The sequence below is a fragment of the Balaenoptera ricei genome, chromosome 1, assembly GCF_028023285.1.
Source record: "Balaenoptera ricei isolate mBalRic1 chromosome 1, mBalRic1.hap2, whole genome shotgun sequence".
NCBI classification, from domain to species: Eukaryota; Metazoa; Chordata; class Mammalia; order Artiodactyla; family Balaenopteridae; genus Balaenoptera; species Balaenoptera ricei.
The window spans coordinates 137,148,693-137,175,389 of record NC_082639.1 but is presented as its reverse complement, the minus strand read 5'-3'; the positions used below and the strand labels follow the sequence as shown (position 1 = coordinate 137,175,389).

The 26,697-nt window shown below is 46.0% G+C and overlaps 1 long non-coding RNA gene across 1 annotated transcript in view; it reads right to left on the bottom strand.

Moving 5' to 3' along the window:
* LOC132373580 (uncharacterized) overlaps positions 1–26,697 on the bottom strand; it is a 421,816-nt gene that overhangs the window by 144,604 nt on the left and 250,515 nt on the right. The gene's annotated exons all lie outside the window — the stretch shown is intronic.

Sequence of the window (26,697 nt, the reverse complement as noted above, 5' to 3'; positions counted from 1 at the left end):
CCCATCAACCTCATTCCAGGGAATACATGGCTGCGGGCTGCACTCTCATGCCTTCTGGATCACTTTCTTCTTCCAAAGAATGAGCTCATAACCCACTGTTCCAGTCTCAAGCTTTGGGTCTCATATTAGTTTGCTAGGGCTGCCGTAACAAAATACCACAGATTAAACAGCAGAAATCTATTTTCTCATGGTGTAGAGGCTGGACACCCAAAATCAAGGTGCCAGCAGGGTTCGTTTCCTCTGAGGTCTCTCTCCTGGCTTGTAGATAGCCGTCCTCTTGCTGTTGCTTCACACGGTCTTTTCTCTGCCACATATGCCTCTGGTGTCTCTGTGTGCCCCAATCCTCCTCTTCTTACAAGGGCACTAGTCAGATTGGATTAGTGGGTGTATATCAGTCTTATTTTAACTTAATCACCTCTTTAAAGATCTTATCTTTAAACATGGTCACATTCTGAAGTTCTGGAGGGTTAGGACTTCAACACATGAGTTTTGCGGAGACACAGTATAGCCCATAGTAGGACTCTTCTCCCCATCATCTGCAACTTCCTGGCTCATAGCTCAACTTTCTCCCAAAGACACATCTTTGGAAAGACATCATGTGATGGAAATTAAGTGAATTAAATTAAAATATATGCATGTAACATGGATCTTTCCAGAAATGGGCAATTTTTGTGTTTGTGATTCCTAAAATGACATCCCTCTGTCTGCTTCCCACAGAGTGGCTTGTGCTCTGACAGCTCAAGGGGAGCCAACAGTGATAAAAGCCCACAGGCTAGCCATGAATCTTCTCATTTTAATGCACTTCATTAAAACCGGCATTTTTATGACAAAGACCTGCCAAAGTGAATATTAGACAGAAATGCATGTTAAGCTGCCGTTGATCTTTCCGGGTAGATTGTACATTAAAGAGTGTACTTTCTCAGGCTGTTAGCCGCTCACACATAAAAGGGAAGCAAGAATCAAAGGTAAAGTCCTTCAGCCTTATCCTTCCAACGTCACTATGGCCACTCAGTGGGGTTGAGTGGGCAGAATCAGACAAGGGGTAGGAGTCACCCAAATCTCATTTCCAAAGCTTTTTAGACCTTTGGGACTTGACCATCTTCTCTGCCCACCCAACTGGCCTTTCCCCATGGATGGGAGGTCACTGCCAGTTTACTGGGTTCTGTTTCCAATCTGGAGCTTCTGATCCCCAGGAGAGGGTCTGAGATGTTCCATTTCTTAGGAACAACAGTTCAGCTAGAAGCATGCACAGGATCATGTTTCTCTTTTGTGTTTCTTCATCAAGGGAACAGTGTAATTCAAGATAAGGGCCGGGGGCATCTTTGAGGTCTGCTAATGATTAACATGTGTGTGTGCATGTTTGTGTTACCACATTGACAAGAACAGAAACCAGATGTTTAATGGAAAGAGGACGAAAATGCATTTGGCAGCTGGGAAAGAAGTTTTATGAAGAAATCCTGTGTTTGGGGTTTACTAGATCCTGAGATAGAGTCTGTACTTGTCTGGGAGAGCTGGACAATCCTCACTATGATATCTGTCTGCTAAAATATACCAATTCAAGAAGAGTGAGTGGAGCTTAAGCACTAAGGGCTAATCCTGCCAGAAAAATAATTTCTTCCAGGACCACCACTTATTTTAAAAGCCATCACTACTATATTCCCCACCTGTACTCCAGACCCTTCTGTCCTTATATCCCATCTTAACTTGTACCTCAGTGTAACTCTCAAAATCTAGAGGCCCTTAATCCTCAGGCACAAATATGGTCTGTGACATAGGCCCCAGTGGTGTACTCCAGGTGCTGGTTTGGAAGAGCAGATGACAGGCCTGACTCATTGTTGGCTAAGCCAATGGTGGTAAATGTTAGAAGATTCAAGAGAGATTCAAGTACCCAAAAGGGACCCAGGTAATAAGATACCCCCTTCCTCTCAGATATCATCCCTTCCCAACTAAACAGCTCTACCAATCATTGCAAGTCAACATACAGCACAAATTATTAATTATTGCAACAAGTACAGACTGACATGATCACTGGTTTTGTCAAGGACCCGAAATAAAGATTTTGACAAGCTGGGATACAACAAGTACAGCGACGGGAGGGGAAGGACATGAGTGAGTTTATTATTCAGACCGATGTATTAACTTCAATCTTGTCATGACTCATAAGACAGTTCCTCTGTTTTACTAATTGCAGTATATTTATTGCTCTTCTCTCTTTGTTGTCTAATTCAGATGTGAATTAGCTGTGAGCTTCCTGTTCTTGACAGTACAGACTGGCTTCTCCCTTCTACCCATAACCCCACCCCAGTGGTCCAGCCATCCCACCACCATCACACAGAAACTGCTCAAGTTTCTAGTGCCATCTAGTTACCTCCATTTCTTCATTTTACCTGATTTTCTGCCACATTTGGTAGCACTGACCTCTTACTCAATGATTTGGCAAGCGTTCATTGAGTTCCCACCTAGTGCCAGCCCTGTGCCAAGTGTTCAGCCAACAGTGACGCAGGACACATCACTGATGCACTAATGAGGAAGGAAGTGAGTAAACAATTACATAGCACAGAGATACATCCTGTGTTCAAGGGGGACTGGGAATACCGAGGAGCCTAAAGGAGGCATGTTTTTCTCTCTGAGTGTTAGGGCTTTACTTTAGGCTGAGTCTCTTCTGAGTCCTTCATCACTGTGACTCTGCCCTTTCTACAAATGTTCTCCTCCACCAGCCCTTTCCATGCTGGTGTTCTCCCTGCTTCATCTTCCGTCTTCTTTTCTTTTCACTCTGCACATTTTCTTTGAATGATCCAATCCATTCCCAAGGATACAACTATCACATTTACACTGGTGACTCTTAAATCTGAACCTCTCTCCTGAGCTCGAGATCCACATACCAGCCGCTTGTTTGATTTCTCCGTAGACAACTACAAACGCAACCTTTCCAAGTCTGAACTCATTCTCTGTACGCCCACCTCTCCACATTTTACTCTTGTCACAATTCCTTTTCACAGTTGATCATACCACACCATCATCCCGGCTAGAGATCTTGCAAGCATCCTTGCCTCTTCCCCGCCCACCCCCATCCCCCCGCCCCCAGCCTAGTGGTTGTCACTGCACATTTTCCCTCTGAAGGGGCTCTTGCGTTCGCCCTCGCCTTCTCCTACCTGGACCACTACAGTTGTCTCTAGGCTGGTTTCCATGTTTTCAGCCTCGGTATCTCTTCTCTCCAGTCTATGCATGACACTGATGCCAGAGAAATTTGTCCAAAACCCAGGTTTGCCATTCCTAAAACTGTTAGATCCCACTTCCTCTAGGATCATGCCAGAGGAACCTGAGCCTGCTTTCCAAACGCCCTCACAGTCTGACTCTAGACCTCCTTTCCTCTCTTATCTCTTGCTCCCCTGATTACCAGGGCAGCCCCCAGTTCAGCTGCAAGAGGCCATGCAACCTTCCTCATACCCAGTGTTCCAGCTCCTCTATGTCTTTATGTACCTTTCTCACCAGTGAGGAAGCCCCAACCCCCATGCCAACCTCAGCTCCCCACCTGGTACATTTCTACTCATCCTTCAGGGTCCAGCTCAAAACTGTCCTGCTCTCTGAACCTTCTCTGACCCAACCACACATAGTCAATCGCCCTTTGAGCTGTGTTCTCATGGCAACGAGGCCTCCCGGCAGGACCGTGAATTCCTCGAGGGCGGAGGCTATGCCTTCCTTGCTGTTGAAGCCCCAGAACATCTAGCAGAGAGCCAGGGCATATCTGCCATCCTGCTCTCTGTGGCCCGGCACTCACTGGTCATCTCCCGCTAGCAGCCCTGTAGGTCCATCAGACTCAACAAGTCTGAAACCTAGCTCAGTGATTTCTTCACCAAATGTTCCTCTTTCCGAATTCTCTGTCTGTTGGTAGCACTCTCCAAACTGAAGACCATTTTGATGCCTTCCTCAGGCCTGTTTTCTTCCCATTTTCCTTCCTAAAACACATCTCTCGTCTCTGCCCTCCACCTCACCCCAGTTCCAACACTCCATTTCTGACTTTCAGTGACTGTCACCTTCATTGGCCTCAGCAAGAGCCTCCCCACCAGCCATTCTGCCCCAGCCTCCCCAGGCCAGCCTCCACACACTGCCAGATCCACGGTCACCTTCAACAGCTCCCTGTCACCACTCAGAGAAAAGTCCACCTGCTCAGTATGGACCCTCCGTGGTCTGACTCCTGATGGCCTGGCTGGCCGCAGCTGCTTCTGCCCCTGACTCTGCCTCATGCCCCGGCCACACTGAAGCCCTAAGCACACCACACCGATTCCTACCACCTCGCCTTGGCTCCTGCCCACCCCTCTGCCCAGAACGCCCCTTCCCTTGGCTGCTCCTGCTCATACTTAAGACTAAAACGTAGGTGTCTCCTCATCCTCCTGGCACCTTTCTCAGATTTCCCCCACGTTCTCACATTGGCTTAATTCCACCTCCTCTGTATTTCTATAATCTCCCCTGAATGTCACTACTGGTGCACCTACTGGAACATCCTATGCTCCTTGGGGTCAAGAGCCATGTTGTGCATGATAGGAACTCAACAAATGTGGGATAAATGAGCATATTTTGTTAAAGGGATGGTAGCACTCTCCAAATGGTCTTCTGTTTAGAGAGTGCTACCATATTTTGTTAAATTTGTCGTTTAATGTTAAAGGTAAAGGGAATGAACACTGTTAGATGCCAGATACTTTGCATGCAGTACTTCAGTGAAGTCCCACATGAACTCCACATGGCAAGTATTTTGTCCCCATCCATATACCATTGAGGAAACTAAGTCTCACAGAGGGTAAGTAACTTGCCCAGAGATGACCAGGAGGGATTCAAACCCATATCTATACCTCCGTGACCATGCCCTTCCCTCCACATTGGGCAACCTCCCTTACTTGACCCACAGCAGCGAGCTCTCTCACCCTCAGCAGGTGTCCAGGAAGGAAGGCTGGGGGCCCAACTTCCTGGAGATCAAGACTCGCTGCCCCAATTGCTCCTGCTACTCCGCCAACCTCCTCCTTCAGCTCTGCGTGTCTGCAGGCGCAGAGCTGAGCGCGAGCTTTCTTGGCTGCCATATCATATTGCAAGCTTCTATCTAATTTGCCGTTCCTTCTCTCCCTAAGGACACATTTACGTTAGTACTTTAAAGGCAAGCTTCTCTCTATGAGAGAAGCAAGCACGGATCCATTTTTCACTGGCATTCACATTATGGGAAACGCAGTGCTTTATATATTAACGAGTAATTTTCTTGGCCCAATGCAGTTCAAAATTCAATAAATGTAGTTTAAGCCCAGTTTTCCCACTTGTAGGTCAGAAGGCAGCCTCGTGGAGGTGGGGAGAAAGTTCCCACATATTTCCTCGTCCTCCTCCCTGCCCTCACACCCATCATCCCCGCAGACATGAGTACCCTCAGTATGACCATCACAACTGGCCAGCGTGGCAGCTGCAGTCCCAAGCACCATGGGTCAAGGGGGGCCTCAAGACTGCCATGTCATTCCCTCTCCCACCTCCAAAACTCATGGCTGTCTCTTGATGTCTGCCTGTGGACAAGCCCCTCAAGCTTCTCCTCAATGGGCTGAAATTCCACCCCTGGAAAGGTCATTCCCCTGAGTTAAAACACTGCCTAACTCCTCTTCTCTTTTAGAATGGAAATGCTCCATGAAGTCATTTATACCTTCACTTCATGGAGTTCATTGCTTCATTTTGCAAACCAGGTCAATCTGTGGTTTGACCTTGGGTTTGAAAAGGTTAAGGAGAACGAAGTGACAGAGGCAAACTCCTCTGCCTGTGCTGTTCTTCCAAGGGTGACCCTCTCTGGCAGGGAGGGGGAGGGGTGGGGGGCAGGCAGAGCAAGAAGCTGCCTCTGGCACCACGCTGGGAGAGCGTGGACATCACCCCTGGGCAGAAGATATTCGCCCAGCTCTAAGCACAGGACGCCTGGCACACTTAGGAATATGGGTCCAGGTCTGCGCTCTGCACTGAATAATAATTCAGTAAAATCTCGATTAAAACCAAGTCATAAATCACATTTAATGTTGCCCTGATGTGTCAAATCTAATATGCCAGGTCTATTAATCATCTGCCAGGGCCTGGAATCCCAGCCTCCCTCTTCTGAGGATTCAGGGGTTAAGACCTATTTCTCCCACCTCTGCCACCACTTAATCAGACTCCAGAGAGCAAAGGCCAGGGAGTTTGGGGACTGTGCCATGTCCCGGATGTGGGTCTTGGCAGCTTGTATATGTCTGGGGAGCCTAGTAGGGAAGGATAGATAGCTCAGATCCCTAAACAGGTTTTTGTCTGCTGTATGTGGACCATTTGAGTGGGATGGTGACATAAGATGCAGTTGTAGGAGCTAGACAATCTGTCAGGTTGAATGAGTTATCCACGGGCCAGACAATGACTGTCATTCCAACAAGCAGTGTGCATCAGACATCTGGGAGAAGAAACAGGATTTCCTGACATAGCAGATCAATGATGGGACCCCCAGGCAGGGAGGTGGTAGACACCCTGGCCGGCTCAGGAAGACATGGTCATGGTGTCAGGGCCCTGTAACTAGACAGAAATTCAGGACAGGACTTGGGTCCCTGCAGTCCAAGCCTGGAGAGGTGGGGTCAGGAGCATACAGACCTCCTGGGAGACGGAGGAACTGTGGAAGGAATCTAGCTGAGACAGCAGCCAAGTGACCAGCTGGGGAAAGCGGGTTCCACAGAAACCTGGGGGAGGCAGGAGTCTTTTCTGAGGCCTCAGGACTCAGAGAGCCAAGCTGGTGTCCACTAGAAAAGCCAAGGCAGAAGAATGACTAGAACATGAGCTTTGAAGCCAGAGACTGGTATTTGATTCCTAGCTGTGTGGTCCTGAGTCAGGCTCTTCACCCCTCTGAGCCTCAGTTACCCAATCTATAACGTAGGGTTCACAGAATTTGACTCCCAGGATTTTTCTGAGGATTAAGGGCATAATAATGTCCAATATGATGCCCATACGTGGCAAGTAGGGCCTCAAGTAATAAAAACCCTATGGTTAGTGTAACGGTGGAAAGACCACTTCTGCACAGCACGTTCAAGAGACCAGAGGCAGGGCTGAGGTCAAGGTGGCAGAGCTAAGGTCCAAGTTGGTAAAACAGGGTTGGAGTATGAAAAGGTGGGGACCAAGCAAGAGCTGTCTTAAGCCACCCCACACCACCTTGGTTACGTCAACCAGCAGGTCTGCTTATTGGGGGGCCTTAAGGGACCAGAGGTGGGGGGGGGTGTGGGGGGCAGATTGCCACACTAGGCATGCAGTTCAGGGGCGCAGTGCTGGCTGCAGAGGTCAGTCTGGGCCATGGGCAGGGCTGTTTCAGAGCAAGGACAAGGTGGAGTTCTTGGATACTTCTTTACTTTCTCCATCCCTACCTCTTTCTTTCAACATATATTTCTGGGTCCCCTACCGTGTGCCAAGCATTGGAGGTTTGAGCCTAGGACCCCGAACAGAGCTGAACCTGTGGGAGATACAGAGACTGGCAAGCAGGCTGCACCAGCACCAAGGGAAAAGCAAGCACCTTCTAACTTTTAAAAGAGGTCATTAAAAAAATCACATAAGGGCACTTAGCTGCTAAATTATCAATATGCTTTGAAATCTACTTAAGCATTTGTCATCAAGTCCCATTTTATTCCACTGACTTATACAAAATAACAGCTGGCATTTATCCAGTACTTACAACATGCCCGGCACCGAGCTAAAATTTTACGTGGATTATTTACTTTAACCATCCCAATCTAGAAGCTTCAGCAGGATTATTATCCCTCTTTTTTTTTTTATAATTAATTAATTTATTTATTTACTTACTTATTTTTGGCTGTGTTGGGTCTTCGCTGGTGCACGCGGGCTTTCTCTAGTTGTGGCGAGCTGGGGCTATGCTTTGTTGCAGTGCGCGGGCTTCTCACTGCAGTGGTTTCTCTTTGTTGCGGAGCACGGGCCCTAGAGCGTGCGGGCTTCAGTAGTTGTGGCACATGGGCTCAGTGGTTGTGGCTCGTGGGCTCTAGAGCACAGGCTCAGTAGTTGTGGCACACGGGCTTAGCTGTTCCGTGGCATGTGGGATCTTCCCGGACCAGGGTTTGAGCCTAGGTCCCCTTTGTCCCCTGCATTGTCAGGCGGATTCTTAAACACTGCGCCACCAGGGAAGTCCCATTATCCCTCTTTTATAGATCAGAAAATAGAGGCTAAAAGAAGGAAAGGAACTTGCGCAGGGTCTTACAATAAGTAAGAAGTAGAGTTGGGATTTCTATCAAGGCCAGCCCAGCTTTGAACAGCCATGTGTCATAGAACTCTGGTCCAAGGCCAAGACGGCCCTCGCTCATTCCTCCAGGACGCCTGGCTGCCACCTGGCACACAGGCCTGGGATGCACTGATGTCTCTCCTACCAGTCTGTGAAAGCTCAGAAACAAATGGCCTAATCTGCATACTGGCTTTCCAGGCCTGGCCCAACCCAGGGCCCACTTCGGTAGGAGCAGGGCAAGTCGCGTGCCTTCAAGGCTAACAGCCCTCTGTCCTCTTCCCATTCCAGGAGAGGCAGAGTCCTCCAGGAGGCAAAGCCCACTCTCCAGCAGCAATCTGGTGGCTGGATTTCTCAAGCCCTGTATTTGAATAATTTTCTTCATTTTTAGTGCCCTGTCTATGGTATTAGAACAGGGAAAATTTTTAAATAAAGTCAATTGATAGGGTAGAAGACAATGAAAAACAAATGATATCTAGCATAATGAACATTTCCTGGCTCATGTGAGTGCAATAGGACAGTGGAAGGTCCCGAAAGGGCTGCTTTTCTGCTCTAGAAAATGACCTCTGCTCACGTGAACTGTTGTTCCCGTGTATCCTTTCAGTTTGCAACATTTGCTCAGCTCATTGCTAAGGAATGATCCAGTGTACAATCCAGAAATTTCCCAGGTGCTTGAACGCCTGTGTTCTGGGTGCTATTACATCTGAACTGTGTGGCTTTCCCTGCAACTCCTGACCTTCTCATTGCTGACCCCTGGTTCTTCACATCTAGTTCCTTTGGCTAACTTCTCATTTTCCTTGGGACTGGCAATGTCTTCCAGCTCGGTACAATGCACAGTCTTTATTAATGGGATTCTTGCTCTTCTTCAGGATTGTTTGCATTTTGCTAAATACTTTAATTCTGGATATTGGATTTCTGAAGCCCTGGGGCTCCTAGGACAAAAGTTAACCCATGTCTATTTAACCTGGTGGGCAAAATGGATTTGCCCCTCATTCCAAAGTGCTGAGTTCAATGCAGCTGGGAGTTGTCTTGTTATCAAGTAATTCTTTTCTTTGATTATTCCTCTTTGAGTTCAAGGCTTTCTATCAAGTGTTGGGGAGAAGAGATTTGTGGCTTAGTTCTTGTGGTAGAAGTGATTAGTCACGTGAACATCAAGGGACCAATTATTCAGAATGAACAAGCCTATGTGGTAGCTACACATCCTTTTTGACAGCACACCTGTGCTTCAGATTCAAGTATCCTGAGGCAGGTCAGACCAGAGAAGAAGGGAATGTCATTCCTCAGCAGCCCTCTGCTTTATATACTCCTGATTATGTTACCAACTCCACTGGGAAGCATATACTCTGTGGGTATCTACCCAATGGCCTCTCTCATTTCCTCTTTGTAGCGTAATCCCAATTTGGTTCAAGTGTCTAATGGCAATCAGTTTAGGATGGCTCCTTCTCTAGCCCCTGACAGGAGGAGAGATGAGTGGGTCTTGATCAGTCTAAACCAATGATGGTAACTCTATTCTTCCTTGCAAGGAATTGTCATGGAAATGGGCACATACACAATTCTGGCCAATGAGCTGTGAGGCAGTTTTAGGGGATGTTCTCAATTTTAAAAAGAGATACAAGAATGGGAATGTCCCTCTTACCCCACTTCCAAACTTTGGACATTGCTGGGTAAGGATGTGATAACTGGAGCTGAGGCAACTATTTTGGGATCAAGAGGAGTCTAGCCTGAGAACAAAAGCCAACATAATGAGAATGTCAGTGCAAGAAAACAGAAATAACCTAATTCCTTGATGATACATTGAGCTAAGCAAGCTGCTTTTGCCCATGCTTTGGCTTTGGACAGTGTATACATTGAAAGGATGGTAAAAGAGGAAAGACTGAGGGTGCTGGCAAAAGCATACATAATAGAGTTTCTGAAATAAAACCAGGAAAGGGCTGAAATCTTTGGAAAACATAGAGGAATTAGAAGCTCCTGTTGAAACCTTCAAGCAGGTGGTATATGTGAATCTACCTAAGGTCATCTGCTCCCTCTAGGACTCTTGCTCTGGACTCTAGGCTCTTTAAAGATGAAAATAGATATAGAATCTTTTAAGGCAGAGCCTCTCCAATGTGATTCAGAGAAAAACTGCCCTTCTGCTCTAGGCCCTGACTTCTAGAAAGTTACTGTTGGCCTGTTTTCTCCTCTAATAAAGGTACAATAACACAATTCTACATTTTACAGAAACAGCTTCTAAAATGGTCTATCTCTATGTCAAAAGAATTAAAACTATCTTGCTGGCAAAGTTGATTATTCACACACCCACAAAAAAGCCCTACCTCTCCAGCGTGCAAATTTTTGCCCCTCTCCTACAGCCCTTTCAACCACTGTGCACTTTCTTTGACCAGTTGTCCTCGTCTTGCTGGCTGTTGCTATTTTTTGAGGTGGTGGTGGTGCGTTGGTATTGTTGATAGGGGTGGTGCTATTTACGCAAATCATCAAGCTCACCCTGTCAGTGTGAGTTAACTAAGTTTCAAGGCAACAGGACGTTCCCCCACTTAATCATCATTACAATTCCAGAACCCATTCCCAGTGAACCCAAATATTGAGACTGCTTGTTTTACCGCAGGATCCAAACACACAAAATTATCAAGATCAGCTCTTGGAGTGTCGGCCACTGCCAAACAAGAACTCGGAAGAATGTCTGTGTATATTATTAAATTGCGCATAATGATGGTGTGTGTCTAGAAACTGACTTCCCTGGACGAGTACATCTTTATCTTGCAAGCCATGACAGCTTGTTTGAACCAAGGAGCACATTTTGATTTTTCTTCTCTCCCATTTATCAAAATGTTTTCAGTACACACACAGTGTGAGAGGACTGAACCTTCGACACATTTCAGCCTCACAATTTCCTTCATTGTCTAATTTGCTTCTGCATTTTCATTTGCATTGGCATCAAATCAAGCCTGTCTTATTTGGGATCTTCTTTGTCCTTCACCATGTTAAGGACATTTCTACCTTTATGGGGCCAGTTAACTCATGCAACTTAATCCAGGTAAGTTAAAGAATCAAACAGGACTGGAAGAGGACACATTTTATGGTCAAAAGAGAAAGCACGGAGGGCAGATGGATATTGTAGAGATACATTACGTGTCAGGTTTTGGGAGAGGTGCTTCCCTTAAGATCTCACTTAATTCTCAAAACAACTCTGCGTTATAGATGTTAATACCGTACATTTCAAATATAGAAACAAAGGCTCTGAGAACAGTGAAAGTGGCTGACCAAGGTCATGCTGCTATTTAAGTGGTAGAGTCTGGAGTCAAATTTAGGTCCATCCCAATCCCAAAGGCTCACTCCGCTTAGAACACCTCCTTGCAAAGATGGAGGAGGAAATGTAAGGCGAAGACGAGGACAAGACCCAGGGCACGAGGAAAGGAAAAGCAAAAGAACTGCAGAAATAAGGGACCATCTGAAGGAAACCATTAAGAATTCATGGGAGTGGAAGGAAAAAAAAACCCTAAAAATTGACATAAAAAAAAAGTATGAGCAGAAGCAGTAAACACTTGAAAATAAGAAGTAAGATTTCCCAAGAGATGTTGCAGAAAGAAATCAAAGTAAAAGATGAGAAGAAAGAAGGGGTATGGGGAGAAAAATATTAGATGTAGAGGATTTGTTTTCTGTTATTTCATGGAAAGTTCCTTGTAGGTTATTTGAGTGGAGAATCAAGAAAAAAACCTTTGAGGAAAAACATGAGTCAGCTCTCACATTAATGTTGTCTAATCTTTGGGGAAGGGAATCTAATATTTAAGGTTTTAGGTACTTCTCACCTCTCAGAGCAATTTCTTAAATCTAAAGGTGAGCTAGGGGAGGGAAAACATTTTCTTGGGAGCAAAAGTTGTCCCCTTGGGGAGGTAAATTACATCTTCTTGAACACCAAGTGTTATAAATCTTACTCCCAGCAAATTGCAGCCACCAACTGCTACGAACCCCAACCGGAGGTCAGTCGCTAAAAGAGGCCGTGGATCATGATTCTCCAGAATCGCAGACGCCTGCAGGGTGGAAATTATTTCCTGGGGTTCCCAGGTTGCTCCACCCATCCATCTGGGGCCAGAAGGAGTGATTCTTGAGGTTTTGAGTGATTTCTCACTGAAGGGAAGGGAAATAAACTGAATAGCAGAAACCCTCCCCTACTGGGAATGCTCCTGTGGCTTCAGCTGTGCAAGCATGTGTGCACGTGTGTGCTCACCTGCACTGTGTATGCACATGCATCCCCGTGTGCACACATGTGGGTCCATGCGTGAGTATGCATCTGTGTGATCTGTGTCCTGTGCACGTGTGTACAGTGCATGTGTGTGTGCATGCATTCATGTGTGTGCACCTGAGCGTGTGTGGACGTGTGCACGTACATGCGCACATGCCTGCTCCTGTCCCCGACACACACACATACAAAGCACAATGAAGTCTCTGCAGAAATGTCTCTAGAGAGGAAACCCTGAGTAGTAAAAGCACTGAGCTTAGAGTCAGAAAATCTAACTTGGAGCATATTTTGAGTAAATTCTTCCTCTTACCTGTTTTGCCACCATGGACAAGTTCCCAAACCTTTCCTAGCCTCAGTTTCCTCATCATAAAATAGGGGTAACAATTCCTGCCACTTGTTGTGAGGACAAAATGAGATAAGATATGTGAGGATACTTTGTAAGGCAAAACACATGGTAAAAACACTCTTTTAGGGGCAAAATGGAAGATTATATATGATGATCAAAGTACTAATTTTTCAACTTGAGCCCAGTGTTTGCCTCCTGGAAATCCAAGGGCTGGCAGAATTGGGGAAGTTTTCCAACATCCTGGTGCTTCTTCTGTCTTGGTAGGGGCACGTTCTCCCCCCCCCCCCACCACCCCACCCCAGGCCTCCAGGGAAGTCCACCTGGAAAGCTTGGGTGCATATCTCCACACTCTTGCCAGCACCCAGTGGGTCTCTTGGACTTGCTTTCATGCTAAGAGAAAAGGAGCTTGCAGAAGGCAGCAGAGCAAGACTCAAGATACACATTTCCTTGCCCGCCTGGGTCCTGGTCTCTCCACCTTGGTGGCATGTGTCATCTTCTTGCCACCTGTTCCTAGGAGCCCAGGGGAAGAAGAAGAATCCTCCATCTGTCTCCTGCCTCTCCTCCTACATCTCCACTGAAAGGCGAAGGCACCCTGCCCCCAGCTCAAGGGAAAAGCCAGATTAACCTTTCTGACACTACAGCAAATGTTAACAGTCTGCCCTGCCTTTCATAATGCCAATCCATACACCAGTCATTCACGGTCTTTTAGAAATACAGAGAATATATGTCAAAACTCACCCGCACATACTGAATCAGAAAAGAGCAGTTATTACTGCAAACTCTGTATACATTATTTATCAAATGAGCTCTCTGCAGTAGGAATACAATTCATTTCTACTCTTGCTCTCTCTTGTTCTTTCATTTCAATAGGAGATGAAAGAAACCATTTATAGCATCTTTCTGGGCATTACTCATGCAGCAGTATCCCTGGCTAGGGTTTGAAGTCAGAGTTGTCTATTGCCTGAAGGGAGTGGGCTGCTTCGAGTGGGAAGGAAATAGCTCCTGTCTTGCAGGTTTTCTCAGGGTCCCCTCTCCATGGCCGCCACCCACCTCCACCTCCTGGAACTGTGAACAACTGGACCTCTCTTCAGCTCTCCAGGCACACCTGAAGGAGGTGGGAACCTTAGCTCAGACGAAGGCAAGTAAATTTAAATGCATTTCCTTCGTAACATCAACTTTGCCAAATGATCACAAGGTGGGGAAGGTATTCCCAATAGGTCTGTTTGGGGCCAAGACCAGCTCCCACTTCATCTCACATGAGGGAACAGAAGAAATAAATCTCTCACTCCGTTTAGACTGGTGTAAACCTTTAGGTGAGGTCCACTCATTTATATAACCATCTTGGCTCAGAGTTAGGCGTTTTGCCTGGTGGGGGGGTGGTGGTAACAGCGGTAGCAGTGAGGTAATGAAGATGGTGCTGGAGGTGATGGTAGCAATGGTGGTGGTGGAGGTGATGGTGAGGTGACGGTGGTGGTGGTGGAGGGGATAATGGTGGTGGTGATGGTGGCGGTGGAGATGGGGAGGGTCTGGTGGTCTGTTAATGTGATGGAGGTGATGATTGTGGCGGCAGTAGAGAGGATGATGATAGTGGAGGGATGGTAGAGGCGGAGATGATCACAATGACAGTGATGGTGAGGTAGTGGTGGTGGTCTATGGATTATGGTGGAGTGTGACAATATAATCTTTGTATTCAAGAGAATTTTTATTAAGAAACAGGACACTTCTTTTGAAAGGGTTTGCTTCTATTTCAAGTTTCCATAAAACTCCTTCTCTGAATCCTGTCCAATTCTGTGTAGCTCAGAGTAGAAGTTGCAAAATGAAAGTTCCATTTCTGAGAGACCGACTGCCTGCTGGGGCCCAAGGTACTTTCTTGACTTTGGGATGAGGGGTCCTGACCATCTTCTCTCCTAAAAGCCAAAGCTGGCTTGCTTTAGAGCCCGGCTCCAGTCAGCTCCACACCTCTTGCCCACGGTGACTCCCCTCCTCAAACCTTACTTATGTGGCTTAACTCATTTATTGCCTTCTTTATTATTTATTTGATCTTGTGCATATGTCCATCAGTCTCAACCAGATTGTAAACTCCTTGAAGATGGGGTACATGTCTTGTGTTTCTTAAATCCTATTCCTTTTAAATAAATATACATTGAACAAATGAATGAATGAATGGATGAATCAATGAACCTCTGGTGTTATCATTTTCTCCCAAAATGGTGCACACAACAGTCAAGAAATTAATTAATTTGTTCATAAGGATCTTCTCCGCCTTTGCAAGAAAGAGGGAATTTAATTACTACTACTATTACTACTGCAATAGTAGCTAGCATGTATTGAGCTCTGCACCAGGCTCTGTGCTAAGCATTCCACACACATTATCTCCTTAGATCTTCACAATGGGCTTATGAAGTAGGTACTATTTCCCCATTTTATAGATGGGAAACTGAGGGACAGGGAGTTTCAATAATTTACACTAAAACCTTAAAAGTACTAGCTTTGGAATCAGATAGGCCTGGGTGCAAATAAGAACTCTGTCATTTAACAGTTAAATGGCTTTTCTTGTAATATACGTAATATATATTTAATGTATGTGATAACAGATGTAGTTAATATGACATAGTTAACATACTATTCACATACATGTAGTTAATATAATATTATAATAAGTTTTGCAGACACACACACACACACATACACATACACCTTAGCTCAGGGCCCAAAACAAAGTAAGTGTTCAATAAATAGTTGCTCTTTTCCCACCCTCCTTTATTTTTCTGCTTAAGGTCTTACAGCTTTCAAGTGATGAAAACAGGGGTTCAACTATGTATCTGGTTATACATCAACTATACATAAGCGCATGCTCTCACAAATCATATATTCAGCTTCAAAAATGAGCTCTTTCCCTGGGCACTGAGGGTGAGTCACAGGGCATCTCCAGGGGTGATGATACCACATGATCAAATCAGTGAAAACCCAGGCAGGCCAGTTTGGTGGGCCGTCTCAGTGGTCTAGCACCTGTCTACAAAGTCAATGTCATGTTTAGCCATCCATCTGCATATGGCCCATCGACCACAGCCTGGGATCCCACCACATCTTATTATACTGCCAGGAGCACTGTCAATGGAGACAGAGCCCCTCCAAATACAGTCAGTTGTTGCCTTGGGGCAGCTTCTGTAGGGAGTCAGCCAATCCAGGCCTCCCTGACCCACCGGCAGCCCACATGTGGCAGCTCTAGGGGCATATTTCTCTTGTGCTGCTTTACTCAAGTGTTAAAAATTAATTTAACTCTGATCGCACTGACAGGGGAAAAGTTAATAGAAGTTTTATTTTTAATATATGAGGAACCTTAACAGGATTTAAACTTAATGCCTCAGAAATGGGAAGGACTGCTGACAATTTATCTACCAGAATCTGCAGACTTTTGTGGGGAGCTACAGAAATGGAAGAAGAATTATTCCAGCAGCCAGATACAGGATTCAAATACCCCTCACAGCAACTGGGAGAAATCCCAATGGTCTGCCGACCCAAGAAATTGACTCATAAATTGCAAAAGTCCTCAGTTTCCCCTTAATACCCTGACCTTTGGTTTTCTTTACTATCCAGAAAAAAATATCATTTCAATTTTTTAAAGATATAATAGAGCTTTTCACTTAGAAACAGAGAATTTTAGAGCTGATTTCTCCCAGCTATAATAATTTATGATACTAAGAGATGTAGAGGGAAAGTTTATAACAGAAAATTGTGCTGAACGTGGGTCATACATTTTGTTTTAGACGTGGCTCTTGGCTATTTTCAAAAGCTACTAACTTAAGAAAAATCTCTCATGCAAAACATTCTTCAGTACCTTTAGCCTGAACGGCCTGAACTATCCGTTGCTAGACTCTATTTCATTAAGGAGACCAGCCAACCACTTTTGCTTAGGAAATCTTTCACTGGATATTTATCGGGTGCCTACTAAGTGCCAGGTGCCATAGACCCTATGTCTCAATGAGAAGAGTATAAAAGAATTTGCAGCCATGCTTTAAAACTGCCATGGTTTCCATGTTGCAGATGAAGCAACCATGGCTCAGACAGTGAGGGATACTTGTTCAACGTCATACAACTAAAACATGATAGAGCCAGTACTCAGAGTGCTCTGTCTGTCTGCAAAGCACACGTTCTTTCCACAATACCAGATGACCACTGTGGGGAAGAGAGAATGTTTCCGTTCTATCATGCTGTGCTTGGCATAGTTGGGCACATTATGAATAAATGAATGAATGAATGAATGCAGCATGACTGGCTGCTTCTGAGCATTCTCTGACCTCTGCTTACAACCCTAAGGAATGATTCTATCGCTGAGAGTTCAGTCACTCTGGCAAGAGGTGTGGAATACACGTGGGGGTGTGGAGAGATGTTTCGGGTAGAACTCTGTCTGCTAAAACCCTTTTAATGGAAAGAAATGTTCTTTTACTTCCATTCCCAGCCCTGGCAGACAGATTGTTAGACTCATTTAGAAGATGGAGAAACTGTGCAACTGTCTGGTGGCTTCAGCTCACCTTCCTTTCCCTGTAAGGATAACAGGAGCCTGAGAGCAGGAAGTCAGGGTCCATCTCTGAGAATCTGACTCTGCCCACTCCTCCCTGACCTTTTCATAAAGGTGAAATGTGGCTAAAATGAAAGTAGTTTCACCCTTGATCAAAAACTGCAAATCAGAGACCTGAGCTCACACCCTAGCCCTGCCATGTGTTCGCTGTGTGTCCCAGGAGAACTCACCTCACCTCTCTGGGCCCTGGCTTTGTTGGCTGGTACTTAGTGGCCTACGACTTGATCCCTGCCCTTCACATCTAACTATCACATCTAACTTCCTGAAGTTCAGGAACTGGGCTATAAATTTCTCTCCTTCCAGCCCTCACACTGTTCCATCGTCAAGTCTGGCTCAACTTTATTTCCAAAATATTTCAACAGTCACCTGGGTAAAGGGTTACTGGGAATTTCTGTCCTATTTTTGCAACTTTTCTCTAAGGTTGAAATTATCTCCATCCTTTTTTTTTTTCCTCTCTCCTTTCTTTCCACCCTGGTCCAAACCTCCATCACCTGGGTTATTACATTTGCCTCTACTATCATTTGTTGTTTTTCTGCTTCAATGCTTGCTCTTTACCATACATGCTCCACACAGCAGCCAGGAGGTCTTTATTTGGTTTTTGTTTGTTCTTGTTTGTGTTTTTCTTAAGTTTTGTAAAACATGCATAATATAAAATTTACCATTTTAACTCTTTTTGAGTGTACAAATTATTAATATTAAGGACATTCACATGGTTGTGCAACCATCACCACCATGCATCTCCAGAACTTTTGCATCATCTCAAACTGAAACTCTCTACCCATTAAACAGTGACTCCCCATACTCCCCCAACCCCAGACCCTGGTAACCACCATTCTACTTTCTGTCTCTGAATTTGAGCTCCCTGGGACCATAGATCTCTCTCTCCAGGTCCCTCACATAAGTGAAACCATACACTTCACTTCAAGGACATACAAAGTGTTTGTCCTTTTGCGTCTGGCTTATTTCCCGCAGCACAATGTCCTCAAGGTTCATCCATGCTGTAGCATGTTAGAATTCACTTCCCTTTAACACCGAATAATATTTCATTGCATGGATAGACCACATTTTGTTTATCCATTCATCAGTTGATGGACATGTGGGTTGTTTCCCCCTTTTGGCTATTGTGAATAATGCTGCTAGGAAGGTTGGCATACAAGGTCATCCTTTAAAATACAAATCAGATCCTGTCACTCTCCATTCCTTTAAAGCTCTCCAAAGCTTTATGTAAAAATAAAATCTAAACTCCTTTCCCTTGTCCACTAATTTCTACAGGTTCCCTCTCTGGCCTCTCTCTCTCCCCCGAGCTCACCAGGCTCTAGCCGTACCAGCCTTCTGTTCGTTTCTCAGACTCACCAAGCATGTCCTCCTGAGGGCTTTTGCACATGCTCTCCCCACTGCCTGGAATGCTTTCCCCCTAGACTTGAGAGTGGCCAGCTCCTTTTCATTCAGGCCTTCCCCGTGCATCTGAGCTGCAAAAGCCCAAGCGACCATCCAGTCACCAGGTCCTGCTCCTAGTTTGTTTGTTCCCAAACAGCTGCACCCCTGACATCACATCACAACAGGGATGTTAATCCCTGTTGGGTGCTGCCTTCTCCCCATTCTAGACTGTAGAGCAGGCTGCCTCGCTCACTGCTGAATCCCAGAGCCCAGACAGGGCCTGGAACACAGGGGGCTCTGTGTGTTTGTGGAATGAATACATCCGAAAGTCAGATCTGACAGTGCCGAGTGGAAGCGTAGCAGGACAGAGGAGTCACAGGGCTCCAAAAGGAGCTGACTGGGGGAACACAGTGTTGGTTCCTGTTACGCTCCAGCCTCTGCTGTGAACTCTTCCTTCAGCAGCTGCGTTGGCCACCTCCACGTGGGAGCCCTGGGCAGAGGAACATATGGCATGGAAGGGCACACCTGGCACCATAAAGCCCGAGGCACATGTCCACTCCCAGCTATGTCAGGCTTTGAGAGCTTGGAGGTGACAGGGGAAATCTGGCTGGGTGCAGCCAGAGCAATTGTTTATAGACGTGCCCCCAAGTCACTGTACCACGTAATATATATATAAGGAGAGAACCCATTAGTCTGTGTCTCTTCAACGTTCAAAATGTTAAGTCATTTTTCAGGCTTGGCTTGATTTCTCTTTCATCAATAAGAGCTACAGTCCTGCCAAGCTGGGAACAGATAGCTCTACCTGCTGCTGAGATAGGCAGCTCCGTAAAAGGTACAGGGGATGCCAGCCACCATCCTATGCTCAGCAGGTTCCGCACGGCTGCTCTTAAGAGCTATCAGAGGCTCTCATCCTTGGAAGAGGGGGTGTTACAGCTGGATGGCCTATCCTAGGGCCACAGTGATGACATCCGTCACTGGAGAGGCATAACCAAGACTTCTGCTGGAAAGATGCTGCATGCTGGACACAGGCGCAGGCTGGAAGCCTGGAGGCCTGGCTCAGGTGCACCCCTTTTACTAACCAGGTGGCACCGACAAGTCTTTGAACTAACCTCTTTGGGCCTCCATTCCATAAAGTGCAAGAGCAAATAATTGAGCCAGATGGTTCTCAAGCCCCCCTTAAAGCCTGGACATTCTAACCCAGGTGTAGCAAGAGGGTGCAGAGAGAGATGTGAGGCAGAGAGGGGGACCTAACGCTGCTTTCATCCCCTTCACGTTCTGCCTTGCACCAGCTCGCAGTCGGGTAGTACACTTCAGGACTCTAAGCCAAGGGCGAATTTATCTTTGTGGAAAAGAAAAGTAGGAGAAGAAATTATTTCCCCTCCCCTCAAAATGATCAGTTAAAAATCTACAGAATGCCAGTTGACGAAAATAGCTTTCTCATTATTATAAGGATGTTACTGGCTGTGCTTCCAGATCACCGTGCTGCAGACAGATTCTCGGGGCCCCCTTGGATTTCTACGGGTCCCTTTAGGGAGAGCCCCTGGCCCTGACTACTCTGGCCCATACAGTCTGCCTGGTCAGGGTCCATGTTTCCATGAAGAATGGGCTTCATTCATTCATTTATTCATTCATCAAAAAAAAAAATGTCTTGAGAAAGCAGGGGTGGGGGGATGTGGTGGTGTGATGAATTGGGAGATTGGGATTGACATATATGCACTAATATGTATAAAATGGATAACTAATAAGAACCTGCTGTATAAAAAATAAATAAGTAAGTAATTTTTAAAAAAATGGCCCTGAGAACTTCCCTCTCTGGCTATGATGGAATAACTTATATCAGACCAACTTTACCACCAAGAATTTGCATAAGTGCTAATCGTAAAAAATAATTTAAATATATTTTATGATATATAAAATAGAAAAGTAACATATACATATATAAATATACAATAATAAAAACATTTTTCTTTTTTAAAAATATAAAATAATAAAAGTATTTAAAAAACAATGTTTTAAGGTGTCAAGAGCAATCATTTCCAACTCGAAAGTCTGAGATTAAAAAAAAAAAATGTCTTAATCACTCACTTTGTGCCAGGCACTCTAGACACAGAGATGCAAGATACAGTCCTTGTTCTCCAGGAGTTCCCCATTCAGAGAGGCAAGTAAACAGAGTGATCAGGCCACAGCAGCCATGTGTGATAAGTGCTATGGAAAAGAGAAGCACAGGCTGCTATGGGAACCCAGAGCAGAGAACTTAACCCAGAGTTGGGAGGAGTACTCTGCAATCAAGGAGGTCTCCCTGGAGGAGGTGACACCTGAGCTTGTCTTAGAAGATTCTACCTAAATATCTCTATTTTTGTCATTGCTAAAGGTTAAGATCAGCTCACAGCTACAAGGGACTATGGAGAAATAGTGGTTCCAGGGTTTGGGAAGAGGAGTTGAGGGTCTGATGGAGGGACAGAGAGAGGGATTATGAAGCCTCACTTGGTCGTAAATCTTTAAGGACACTAAATGACAAGGTTGGGGGATAGGTTTTTTCCCATCATACCAGGTAAGGTGGAGGATTCCACTGATGGACTGTGAGATTATTCCAGGAGACGCAGTAGGTGGACAGGAGAGCAAGAGAGCTGGCCTTCCTGATAGGAGAGTGGTTTATGTGACAGGCCTGGGGTCTAAGCCAGATAGGGAGAAGGAAGGGGCACCAAGAGGGAGAGGGCCCAGGAGAAAACGGAGGCAAGGCGGACTGGTGAGCCAGCGTGGGAGGACGAGCCAGTGTTGCAGAAGCAAAGCACGAGTATGCTGAAGGTAGGCGGTGAGGCTGCAGATGAAGACGACCTGTGTTGGGCAGAAACATGGAGACTCTCTGGGCTACAAAGAAGGAAGCCTTGAGGAGGGAAGCTCCCAAATCTCTAAGGAAAAGGGCAGAGTTTCCCCGGCCCTCTGAACTTGAAGGCCGCTTCTCCCTCCTACACGAGCAGATGAGAGAGGATCCCCCCAAATCCAGCCCAGATCAGTGGGGACGCAGCCAGATGGGATGCCCTGCCTCCTCTGACATGTTAGCAAAGCCTCAGCATTTCCTTATAGCTCCATCTTTTTTGTCTGCTCTTCACCTTAATCTTCACAAATGCCTTCTTGGGACAGATGGCAGCCATGAGTATCTGATCTCCAGGGCCATTCATTTAGCAACCGACCCAGCACAAAATATAAATGTCTCCTAACTGGTCTGCACAACCACTCAATATTTTCAAGAATCTAGCATTTGTAGGGGAGCAGGAAAAAGAGGAGGGAAAGAGAGGGGAACGATGCCCTTAAGACAACCTGCAGGACCAGCCCACCCCAGAGGTACTGATGTGCGGGTGCCCTGGACACTGCTGTGGGCATGTATGTGTCCATGTGTGTGCGCATGCATGCATTTGTGTGTACGTGTGTCTGCATGTGTGTGCTTCTGTATGTGTGCCCAGGTGCCTGTGTATGTGTGTGTGCATGCATGCATGTGTGACTGAATGTGTGCCTGTATGTGAGAGGGGAGTAGCAGGGTTCCCTGGGGAATTGGAGGTCTTGCCAGTCAGTTCTGTGGCAGTCTATGGATGTCATCCCGTCAGGCTGCTTGGGAGGCAGCAATTTCCACAGTGTTTTCTACTACAAGCGGTCTCTACTATTTCAGATAAAAAACAACCTAGGGTCTTTGCAGAAGTTCCCATGATCTGCTATCACTTAAATGTGTCAGCAGGTGGCAATACCAGCAGGCTGATCGCTGGATCAGAAGACAAGACCCTACAGAAAACCAATTCTCTTAGATTGGAGCCAGCCCCAAGGAAGGGCTGAAATGTGCCCAAGCAGCTTCAGCCTTCCTTGGACCATCCCTCTGTGTGGGGTACAGGACACACCCAGGCGGCTCTTGGCATGGAGGAAAGTAGGATGGCTCAGAGCCAAAGCCCACTCCCTCCCCGAGCTCCCCTGCCTGCCTTAGAGGGAGGAACAGCTCCAGGCTCAATCCTAGACCGCAGGTTTGCTGGTGGACTTGCAGGGGCCACCAAAGTGAACATCAGGAACCTTGAACCTGGAAGCATCTGCTTCCCGCCCAAGAGGGTGTGTGATTGGCCAGCCTCCTCTAGCGGCTTCTAATTGACTCTGCCCCTCTTGAGCTGAGCCAGGTCTCTGTGTCCCATGTGACCATACACGTTGACTGATCAGAGGTACACAAGATAGCAGAGTGGGCCACTGACACCAGAATGTCAAGCCAGCAAGACCCCCCAAAACCCCTGAAAGCAGGATGTGGGACATAAAGGTAGAGCTATCGTGCCAGGGCTCAGAGCCCATCTGGGGCGGGGAAGCCAGGTGTGGTTCACTGGAGCTCCAACATTGCTCCAAACCACCCCCGTTCGCACCTGGGGAAGGCGAATCAGGCATCTGTTATCTTTTCCCAATGGAAAGTGATGCCCAGCATGATAGTAACAGTAACGATAATAATAAGCGGCATTTACTGAGCCCTCACTACGCCTTACTACCAGGCAGTGTGTTGAAGGTTCTCATGGATTAGCTCATTAAATCCTCATAACAACCTTAAGAGAGACAGGTACATAATTGGTCCCGTATTACATGTGTCGAAATAAAATTTGATGATATTAAGTGAGGAATTTTCCCTTGTTGAGTGCCACACACCTCCCTCCCTACGTGGAGCCACAGCCTTCATTGTCTCAGAAGCTATGCCTTGCCCACAGGTGGTGGGCGCAGAGGATACAAAATCAAGAACAAAAAACAACCAACTAATAAAAAAATAGAGAAAACACAGAAATTGATCGTGTCTCCCAACAGGCATTGTAAGAATCATAGCAGAGACCATCGTCTTGAAGTCCCAGGGGTTTTGATTGACAAAAGCACTGGGACTTTTTGCTTTGATGTTTTATAGAGAATATATTTTCTACATTCCAGAAATTTGACTTGGATTATGAAGAGGCAGAGCGGGAGGCACTGGCTGCTGAAAGTGTCTGCCAACAACAGGGACTGGGAAGAAGGCAGGATGATGAATGGTTTAAGAACGATGCCTTCCTCCCACTCAGGCACAAAAAAAAAAAAGGAGCAGGAATAAAATAAAAAGGGATGGTGGGAGGAGGAGGAGGAGGAGGGAGAAGAAGCGGACAATCTACAGAGAAGCAGGCAGAAGACCAGAAAGGAGGGGAACCAAATTCACTGTTGGTGCGGGTCTCTGAGAGGAGCCAGGGCTCTCTCCGCACCCACCCTGCACCCTCTCCACGCCACCACTACTTTCAGAAGATGTGAGAAACCCAGCTGAAGTGTTTCCTGGGTTTATGCTGCAGGGAGCAGCAGAGGGAGGTTTTGAGCCTCTGGAACACACACACATGCACAGACACACAAACACACACAGACACACAGCAAATGTCTGGGGCACCCACACACCCTGAGTACCAGGGGGTGGGAGGCTGGTCCTGCTGGATGTCTTAAGGGCTGTCATTTCTCTCCTTCCCCCAGCTCACTGTGATGGGCACCAAGACTGACTGAGCAAGTGTTTTTCTTTCTTTGCTTTTTTATTGCATAAATAATTCAGTATGTTATAACCTGAATAACACTTTCATGGCAAAAAAGAAAATACAGTTAAGCAAAAGGAAAAAAAATTTAAATCCCGCCATCCACAGATGCTCACTATTAATAATTTCTGTGTATGTGCATGTCTATCTATAGATCTATTCAAATTAGGTGTATTTTTATAGCAATTTTATAGCAATACAGTTTCCAACTGGTTTTACAATCAGATTGGGAAGGACTAGAGCCATAAGTTAGACTATGTCACCAGTAATTACAAGGTTGCCCTTAGTTCAGGAATTTCTATATAGTCCTATAAAGATAAAATAAAGGAAAAGTCATAGCCACCTTGTGGCTGGAAGAATGTACCTCAGGGGAAAGAAGGGACAGAGCCCAGCTTCTGACCCAAGGATACGGTGCAGACCAGGCCAGACTCTGAGCTCTGGTCCTAATGTGGGGATGCCCTGGGTGCCAGTGTCAGGCCCAGCGGGGCCGAGATGTCATTCTCTCCCTGTTGCCTGCAGACCCAGGACTTTGTTCATTTCCAAGTATGTGCAGTGCCTTCTTGCAAAATGCCCTGAGTTAGAAACCCTCCTCTCAGGATCAGAGAGATCTGCATTGGGGAGCAGGAGGGGGCAAGCTGACCCCTAAGACAGTGAGAGCCCCAACTCTTTAGACCCCCAAAAAGCTTGAGATCAACATCCCACCACAGTCTTAGAGACCCGTGTGAAAAGACTGGAAAAGCCAGGCACACAGGAGACATGTGCTCCCAATAATGGTTCAGAAGAAATTATATTGTCCAGAACATTTTAAAAGCAAGCAGCTTATTTCAAACAGGGGCACACAGAGGCTACTGATGTGCACTGTGAAAACTCAATAAAGGAGAACATCTAATGAAAACAGATAAAACGTACCACTGCAATCACAGGTCATGCATGAATTATTAACCTCGGGGAGTTTTCTATCAGTTCTGAGAACTATGGATTGAGTCTCTGGTACACAATTTGGCAGATACTGGTTCTCCATTTCATATGAGAGAGCTTGAAGCAGGAAATGTTTTTATTTCTTCTTTAAATATATACTGTAATTGCCAGTCCGCAATGACTAAACGTTATTATCCATCTGTTGCTTGTTCAAGGACCTGTAATGAGTAAACCTTAGCAGGTTCACGCCACCTTCTGTAGCACAGTGGCTGGGGCATGTACACCCAGGTAAAGTACTGAGAATTTGTTACTGAACATTTTTATAGAGACCAAGAAATGAAAACAGCCTTGAACAGGTTTAAAATTTCTGCTAAAAAATTTTTGATGAATTCTCACTGCAATCAGAATAGAATGTAAACTCTTTCGTTTGGTTTATAAGGCCTCCTATGATCTGGCCCCCTACTCTGTGTCATGTCTATTGCTTCCTGACCTCTGCATCGGCCATTTTCCTCTTCAAGAGTCTTCAAAGGTGTCAAGATCTTGTCCAACTCAGGGCCTTTGCACATGCTTTCCCCTCTCCCTGAGCCATTCATCTCCGCTCCCACACTCTCTGCCTGACTTTCTCTTTCTCATTCTTCAAGTCCCAGTTTAAATATCACCTCCTCAGCGAGGTCTTCCCTGAATGCCTTTTCTTAAGTGGCTTCTACCTGCCCAGCAATATCATCTCAGCATCCTGTTGGTCTCCTCCAGGTCACTGCTTGCAGTTTAGAGTGGTTTAGTTGTGAGTTTACACGTCAGGCCTCTGTCTCTCCCAGGGGACAGGATGGCAGAGACTGTGTCTGTATTATTTACCACCATAATTCTAGCAATAAGATGGATGGGTGGGTGAACCATGCTATTTGTTGCTATTTGTTATTTTTGGGATGTAATGTGTAAGTGGCAGATTTGAGTCAGGACCTATGACACAGTCACAGGGATTAGCGTCCAGGAAGCTCTGCCCACAGACCAAGAGGTAAGGCACCCAGGGGTGGACGAGCTGTACTTCGTGTCTCCCCCACTGCACCTGTCAATGTGGGCCTCTCTTTTGGCATGCACCCAAATTCCCCTTAGCCCTTCAAAATCCTTAGCTCTTTTAAGTCCCTATCAAGTCACACTTCCTCCTTTAAAAAGGTTCTAGGTTCCTCAGTCAGAAAATCAAGAGACTCCTTAACACCCTTCTTCATGTTACAGGGCTCATTCTTATCCCTCTAACAACCATGGCCCTAACTCTCAATTCACTACTTGTGTTCTGTCTCTAACAGGCACCTTGGCTTTGCATGCTGGTTGTGATTTTCCTATCAAATTATAAGCATTTTGATTAGAGTCTCTGATTCTTGTGCCTCCGTATCCTGAGAGTTCTAGCTGTAGTGGACACAGACCTCCCCCGCCCCAGACGAATCCTAATGCTCTCCC